The sequence below is a fragment of the Orycteropus afer genome, unplaced genomic scaffold (assembly GCF_000298275.1).
Source record: "Orycteropus afer afer isolate SDZICR_OR568_19922 unplaced genomic scaffold, OryAfe1.0 scaffold00071, whole genome shotgun sequence".
Classification (NCBI taxonomy): Eukaryota; Metazoa; Chordata; class Mammalia; order Tubulidentata; family Orycteropodidae; genus Orycteropus; species Orycteropus afer.
Window position 1 is genome coordinate 4,699,063 of NW_006921658.1, and position 8,042 is coordinate 4,707,104.

Genomic DNA, 8,042 nt, shown 5'->3' on the forward strand with positions numbered 1-8,042 from the left:
GGTCGATGAAAGAGAGAGAGGCCTTCAAGGAGATGGATTGATACTGTGGCTGCGATGATGGGCTCAAGTATAGCAGGGATTGTGGGGCTGGCGCGGGATTGGGCAGTGTTTCGTTCTGCTTTGCATGGGGTCGCTATGAGTCAGAAATGACTCGACGGCACTTAACAACAACAACAACAAATATAATTCTTTTGAATTCCTTATCAGGGTGTTCCAATATTGCTTCTTCCTCAGGTGTGGGTTCTGCATCTGTATCCTTGCCCCTTGTTTCTACCACTTTATCATGCTTTTTTTGTGTGGACTGTGATGCTCTGTTATCCCTGAGACATTGTGACATTTTTGTGTTTATACTTAATAGGTGATTGTATGTTGGAGTGATTTGTCCAAGATTTTTGTTTTCTTTGGATGTTATCTAAGTAAGCAGGGTACTGTGCTCCTCTGTTGACTACTTGGCAGCACTTATACAATCACCATCTGTCTCCTTTTCCATTGTCAGTCTCCCATGTGTTCCTACTGTCCTTGGAAAGCAGAGCCTATTCTTATGTCCTGTTTTCATTCAGGTTTTTCCATTATTTGGTCCCTAATCCACTTCTGTATACTTCCTTTCAAAGCTCAGGGCTTCAGGATTATCTTCTGTATCTCTGTCAATGGGTTTATCTTTGTTGTTTTGTTGTTGAAGAGGGTCTATGTAGCTTGTCTGCCTATTCTGCCATCTTACTGGAAATCCATTAAGGAATTCTTCTAAACATTTATAGAAGGGACTACTACTGTCTTACTTAAACTTTTGCAAAAAATTAAAGAGGATATTACACTTCCTAACTCATTCTATGAGCTGAGCATTAGCCTGATACCAATGAAAATTATAGACCAATATCCCCAAGCAAGATACAAAAAATTCTCAACCATATATTAGCAATCTGAATTCAAAAACACATCAAAAAGATTATACACCTCTATAAAGTGGAATTTATCCCAGGAATGCAAGATCAACATTAGAAAAATCTATCAATAATCAGAAGGAAGGTTGGGCAATCTACTTTTGTAATGATACTGCCTCAGAAACCCAAGGAAGGGTTGCTATAAGTCAGGTTCGACTTGACAACACATAACAACAACAAAATATCGATATAATTCACTACACTAATAGAAAAAATGAGAACTATATGATCATCTCAATAAATGCAGAAAAGGCATTTGACAAAATTCAACACCTTTCATGATAAGAACACTCAGCAAGATAGAAATAGAAGGGAAATTCCTCAGTATGATAAAATTAATGTATAAAAACAGATAAACAGATCCATAGCTAGCTTCATTTTCAATAGAGAAAGACTGAGATCTTTCTCATTGAGATCAAGAAGAATATAGGAATCCCCTCTCTCAACACGGTTATTCAGCATCACTCTAGTAGTTCTAGTGAGAGCTATTAGGATAGAAAATGAATAACAAAAGATATCTAAATTAGGAATGGGGAAGTAAAACTCTCCCTTTTTGCAGATGACATAATCTTATACATAGAAAATCCTAAAGATTTCACAAGAAGGCAATTAGAACTAATAACTGTGGCCAGGTATAAGATCAATCAGTTGGGTTTCTACACAACAACCATGAGCAAGTGAAAAGGAAATTAAAAAAAAGAAATGCTACTTTTAATATGTCTAAAACAATAAAATACCTAAGAATAAATTTAACCAGGAAAGTGAAAGACTTGTACTAAGAAAAGTACAGGATATTACTAAAAGAAATTATTGAAAACTTAAGTAAATACAAGGATATTCCCTGTTTGTGGACTCGAGTATACCAACTATCGTGAAAATGATTTACGGGCAGGCAATGGTTCCTTCTGTTATATTTAAAGTAACTATGTGTGTAGTTACGAAGAAGGCGAAGAATGCTGAAAGTACCATGGACTGCTAAAAGAACTAACAGATCTGTCCTGGAGGAAGTACAGCCAGAATGTTCCATGGAAGCAAGAATGGCCAGACTTCGTCTCACCTATTTTGGTCATGTTGTCAGAAGGGACCATTCCCTGGAGAAGGATGTCACGCTTGGTAGGGTGGAGGGTCAACAAAAGAGGGGGAGGCCTTCAACGAGATGGATTGACATGGTGGCTGCGATGATGGGCTCAAGTATAGCAGGGATTGTGGGGCTGCCGCGGGATCAGGCAGTGTTTCATTCTGCTGTGCATGGGGTCACTATGAGTCTGAAACAACTTGATGGCACTTAACAACAACAACAATGTGTGTATGAGCTCTGGTAGTGTAGTGCACAAGGCACTTGACTTTTAACCAGAAAGCTGGTGGTTCAAACCCACCAGCCACTCCTTGGAAGGAAGGTTGGGCAATCTATTTCCATAGTGATACTGCCTTGGAAACCCAAAGAGGGTTGCTATGAGTTGGGTCTGACTTGACAGCACATAACAACAACAACAACAACAATTCCATTCAATGGAGAGTGAAGAGTTACTTCCATAAATGGTGCTGGTGCATCAAACATTGCATTTCTACATGCCAAAGAGTGAATCAGGATCAATGCCTCATACCACACACAGATACTAATTCAAAATGGATCAGGGAACTAAATGTGAATACTATTAGCATAAAATTCTTAGAAGAAAATATAGGGCATGTTTGTGGAACCTAGTTTTTAAGGATAAATTGTCAGGTATAACCACATAAGAACAAACATCATAGGATAAAATAGATAATTGGGACTTCATAAAAATGAAATAATTTTGTTCATCGAAGGATTATATCCAAAAAGTGAGAAGACAACCTATATTAGGAGAAATTTTCTGGAACCAAATATCTGATAAGAATCCAACATCCAAAATCTATATATATATCTACAACTCAACATCTAAAAGACAAGCAACCCAATCAATACATGGAAAAAGGACTTGAACAGACACATCATCAAAGAGTGTATTCCCAAGGCCAACAATAACATGAAAAGATGCCCAATGTCATCAGCTATTTTGTTATTGTCATTGTCATGTGCTGTTGAGTCAGACCCATTCATAGTGACCCCTACTTGGATTTCCGAGGTGGTATCACTATGGAAGTAGATTGCCCAACCTACCTTCCAAGGAATGGCTGGTGGGTTTGAACTGCCAGCCTTCTGGTTAGCAGTTAAGTGCCTTAGGCACTATGTTACCAGAGCTCTAGTATGCATAGAGCTCTAGTATGCATAGAAAATCTTAATAATTGATATTGTATTAGAATAATAAATATATAGAAGAGACTCAGGCTGACTCCCTTTCAGAATTAAAATTATATAAAGTTTGCTTGTGTAATATATTTAAAACCAAAGCTTGGTCCTGTTATCAGTGTTGAAGAAAGTCCTTTATATGTAATAGGAGTACATTAGTTGAGTGAATATATCCATTGATTAAGGAGCTTAACTGCCCAGAACCTAGTTGTGTAAGCAATGCCCACAGGGGAATATGATGATAAGAAGATAAAATAGACTTTTTTAACATAATTTTTATTCACTTTTACTGAAATCTCAACATGTAAATGGTGGATACCTTTATTCTTTTGAAGCATCCATATATTTTCAACAAATGAATCCACAGCATGGTATTTTCTTCATCAGTTCACAGAGCACAGCACATTATTTGAGGTTTCATTCTTATTCCTGAGAAAAGCCCAGGAAAATCGACACAACAGAAGGATGCTGATCACACTTTCTTCACACAAGAGGAGAAATATGCTTTTATTTTTACCTTTTCTGAGGTGTCTTGAGAGTAAAACTGCCCCCAGCTAAAAATGGGCTTAGTCGCCCACGTCCATCTTGTGGGCGTCACCTGCTAAGGTGAGGAGTCTGGAATAGTCCAGACACATTATGTATGGGTGGCCTTTTGTTTACGGCAGACAAAGCCAAAATCCTTGGGATTACTTGAAGGTATCATATAACACACAAGATAGAGTTACTATTATTCTCCTCTAAGACATATAGTGTTTCCCCTGGGCAGAGAAAAGAACGTTAAGCCAATCGTAGAAAGACAGAACCCATTAAAGATTTATGCAAGCCTGAATTACTTGGCTTTAGACTATTTTCTTTTTCCCTTCTTTCTCTCTCTCTCTCTCACTCTTTTTCTTTAATTAGAGGGACATTTCTTCCTCAAGAGCAAAGCCAATGTAGATAGTATCACTGGTAATCCTTGGCTTAAGCACAGAGCTTCTAAATGGCTTGAATTAGGCAGGAAAATGAGGCTGTTTGATTTCCTTTCCTTTTTGTTTCTGTTGTTAAGACTCTGTCACCAAATGTCCCACTAAAATAGCATTTATGTGGGCTCGGGACTTCTGTGTGTAAGTTTCCTTTTAAGCATAGTCACTGAAACAGCTTTGAAGCTGTTGAACTGTGTAAATGTTATATTAACATTTTCTCTTGCAATTATAGACATTTACATGGTCTTGTTGAAATAGCACTTTCAGAGGGAGGAAAAAAATACCAGAAGTGAAGGTACACAATGAAATGAAAGAGCAGCAGTGTGCTCTATTTATTTAGTTTCAGAAATAAATCATTTCAACTTTTAATTTACACTTCACTAAGATGGTGGTTAAGAATAGACAAACATAGGAGACTGCGAGAAATAATTTCATTTTGTTCCTTTGTTACATTAGATCATTTAATTTCCACATTTCACTTGGTTTGCATAGGGAGATTTGGCCAATGTACCCTGTTCTTTAAATTTGCTAACTAATAACAAAGACTCAGGAACCTCTTTCTGAAGACTGAAGTCTCATGGGTAATGATTCAAAAATTATAAAACTACATGTAGTTGTCCAGCTATAAGAAGAAAGGCAAATAGAGTAAATTAGACATTAATCCAAAGAAGCCTCAACTATCCATGCCCCTGTTTAACAGAAACCATAAACCATGTGCTTTCAAACTGAAAAATGATTTGAATCATGGTACTAGCTACAGTGTGTGTGATCTTGTTACTGCACCCAGCCTAATGAATCAGTTAGAAGAGGAGAGAAGACTAAATTACTTAGACTCTAAGGATATATCTTAATAGTTTAATTTTGGCCACTTTGTAAATAAAGAGCAGTAATTTACCAACACAAGAAATCAGTGAAATTCACAGTAAAAATCTCCTTTGACTTTGATACTACTAAATTTATTTTCCTGACAGATCAATAAATTATAATCTTAACATTAGTTACATTGTCATAACATTCTTTGCTACTGATAACTTCCTGTTCTGCTTGATTTAGGATATGTAAAATATATATATATATATATATATATACACTTCATCTTTGCACCAATTCAAAGCCAAAAGCATATTCCTACTGGAATGGTTGCTCAGCAGCTGTCATGTCTCCGCTGGTCTGACTGTTGCTTTTTCTCCAGCAGGGCAGATATGCAAGACAGACAGATGCGTTGATCCTTCACAAAATATTAGATTTTGTTACACACATTTCAGTAGCTGATGGCAATAATATTGTATGTCTCTGCTTATGCATCATTGAACTTTTAACAGTTAAGCTTTGAAAGTTACATTGTTATAGTGTAACTCTAAAGTTTAACTATCTAACTGATTTTCTGTTTTTTCAAATTATGTTCTGAGGAGACTAAATTCATTAGTCTTCATGTGTTCTCTAGATGAAGTTATGCTAAAAAACAAAGTAGGTATCTCTTCTACAGTTATGTTTTCACAAATCCTAGTGATAATCCTTGTGCTAATGTTCACTGTGGTATCATCTCTCTTTTCTGATATCAAGGTCATATTAATTAGAATAAAAACTTAATATTTAGAGATGATATGAAAAATTTGAGTTTCAACTTTTATGGCAAAAATGTTCTTAGAATGTCTGTAATTGACCCACACTATGGCTTTCAGCCAAATAATTAACAGGCATATGAGTTGAACATTTACCTAAGGTAGATACACTCCTTGGAAAGAACAATCATGGAAGAAAGAAGGGCTGTTTATGCACAGGGAGACAACTCAGAGGCAGGAGTGCATGAAGAGATAGACGCAAGGAAGAGGTAACTATCAGGAGGAAGTGGGAGGGGAGCTGTTGCATTGAGGTAAATTGTAGTCAATGTCACGAGACAAAGTGTATGTAAACTGTTGTATGGAAAGTAAATTTTTTCTGTAAACTTTCACCCAAATCGTAATTTTATAAATAAATAAATAAATAAATAAGTTCTTAGAATATATTCACCCATTTCATTATTTCATGAGGAAGCATAAAGATTGAGGAATGTTTGCAATAGGAAGACTCAAAAATAAAATATTAACTATACTAAACATTCTCTCTTAGTGTGCTTCTTAAACTACAATTTCATGTTGAACATATTTTAAGATTTAAATCTATTTTAGAAAAATTGTATATGGATCCTATTATTTAATAACAATTGATTATTTTGTCAATTTATATGATTAAAGCACATTTAATAATTCAGATTTATTTTACAAAACATTTATATGAATTTTATTATTATAATTGCGTATCTTACATGAACTTAACATGATTAAAGTGTCCATATTTTTTAAAAAACAAAATTGAGTAATTGAGTGAACTCATCTTGATCTAATAAACTAACTTAGTCTAGCTATTCTCTCAAAATTTCCCACTGCTTGACAAGTTCCCAGGAAAAGCACTGTTTTGGCCAACAAATTAATCTATCTGGAGACACATTAAGTATTTTTCTTAAAAAAGAAAAATCAGAAATTTTGAACTTAAGACCTTACCAGGTTCAAAATTTCCTTTTTCATTTACAAAAGCATTCTCAGAGTTTCAGACTGCTTTTTCTTAGGAGATGATATGCTATTTAATTTAAACTCAGACACCTTTTAAATTTCCAAAATCTCCTGAAAAACCAACTCAAGAAACTAAAGGAAAATTCACAATATAAAACTTTGTTGGAACGTGGAATGGTATTTGATAATAAAAAATCAAGTAGTCAAACTGAAAAAAATATCTCCCCAGTTGATGAACTATTGGTAATTCGAGAAGAGGCCAAAATTTAATGATTACTTTCATATGATCAACAAGAATAATTTCAGCAGGACCCCTAACTGATATCAACTATGTGAAACATCAACCAAGAAAACAAACCATAACAGAATACAAACAAAAAGTTCTGTTAAGAATACAAAATAAACTCACAAACCCTTGCATTTATAAAAATGCTTTTGATTCATACAATACTCTCATTTATTTCCTTATCAGATTTCATTTATTCTTATTTTAAATTCAATTATCATAACGTTGGTGATACCAGTTTCTCAGTTCTACAAGACCTCAGAAGTGAACATTTAAAAAATAAATAAAAGAGAGAGCAAGAAATTGCTACATAATGTAGTAGTAATAAATTCCAACTGATAGATAGGAGAAGGTCAAAACAAAAACAAACAACAACAAACAAAAAAAATATAAAAAGCTTCTTCAGAGACAGTGGACAAATTGTTTGAACAAGTTGGGTAACTAGAGAGTCAATGAAAGAAGGTAGATCTGGATACATTTTAAAGATTGTGATGTGAGGCAGGAAAAAAAAGAGTCAAGGATAGCTTTTCCTTATTCTTTCCCCCTAAACCTGGAAGAATAGAGTTATAATGAAATGACACAGTGAAGGAAAAATTGTATGAGGTATCCAAAGAGAGATTGCAGATAAAGAAGAGGAAGGAGAAGGTCAAGAAAAGAGGCTTAAATTATGTTCTTTATGATCATAACTTGGTCTAGGTCATCAAGAAGGATGAAATTGCTTATGTTAAATATTTGTTTTTATTTTGACTTGACTTACATGAATTTAATTATATGTTTTTTTTCAGAAAGATAGAGATAAAAATACAGAGAGAAAGCTAAAATTTAAATAGCATACCTTATACTGCCTGCTATTTAAATTTTAACGTTCTCTCTCTATCTTTCTCTTTCTCTTTCTCAAAAAGAAAACAAAAACAAAAACATATGGTTAAATTCATAGCGTATACTGTCTGGGGAGCTCTGGTGGCATAGTGCCTGAGGCATTTGACTGCTAACCAGAAGACTGGTCATTGAAACCCACCAGCCATTCCTCAGAAG